This window comes from Rhinopithecus bieti, unplaced genomic scaffold (genome assembly GCF_001698545.2).
Source record: "Rhinopithecus bieti isolate Rb0 unplaced genomic scaffold, ASM169854v2 scaffold_71, whole genome shotgun sequence".
Classification (NCBI taxonomy): domain Eukaryota; kingdom Metazoa; phylum Chordata; class Mammalia; order Primates; family Cercopithecidae; genus Rhinopithecus; species Rhinopithecus bieti.
In genome coordinates this window covers 226,668-226,912 of record NW_016803101.1, presented here as the reverse complement: position 1 = coordinate 226,912, position 245 = coordinate 226,668, and positions in this window count along the sequence as shown.

The following is a 245-nucleotide window of genomic DNA, read 5'->3' as shown; positions in this document are numbered from 1 at the left end:
ACTAATAGAGAAAGGTGGATGGGGCAGAAGGGTAGACCAGAGACCTCTGGAAGAAATGATTTTAGAATCCATGGCACATCAAGATGGAGGAGCCGTGGGTGGTCATTGTCATGCTAGGAGTTATAGGTAGCATCAGGTGCCACAGAGAAGGGCTACAGAAAAGGAAATGAGGCAGCATGTAGAATGCAACACTTCTTCAACTCCCAGTTTTCTTTCAAGAGAGACCCCTCTGTTCCTTCCCACGA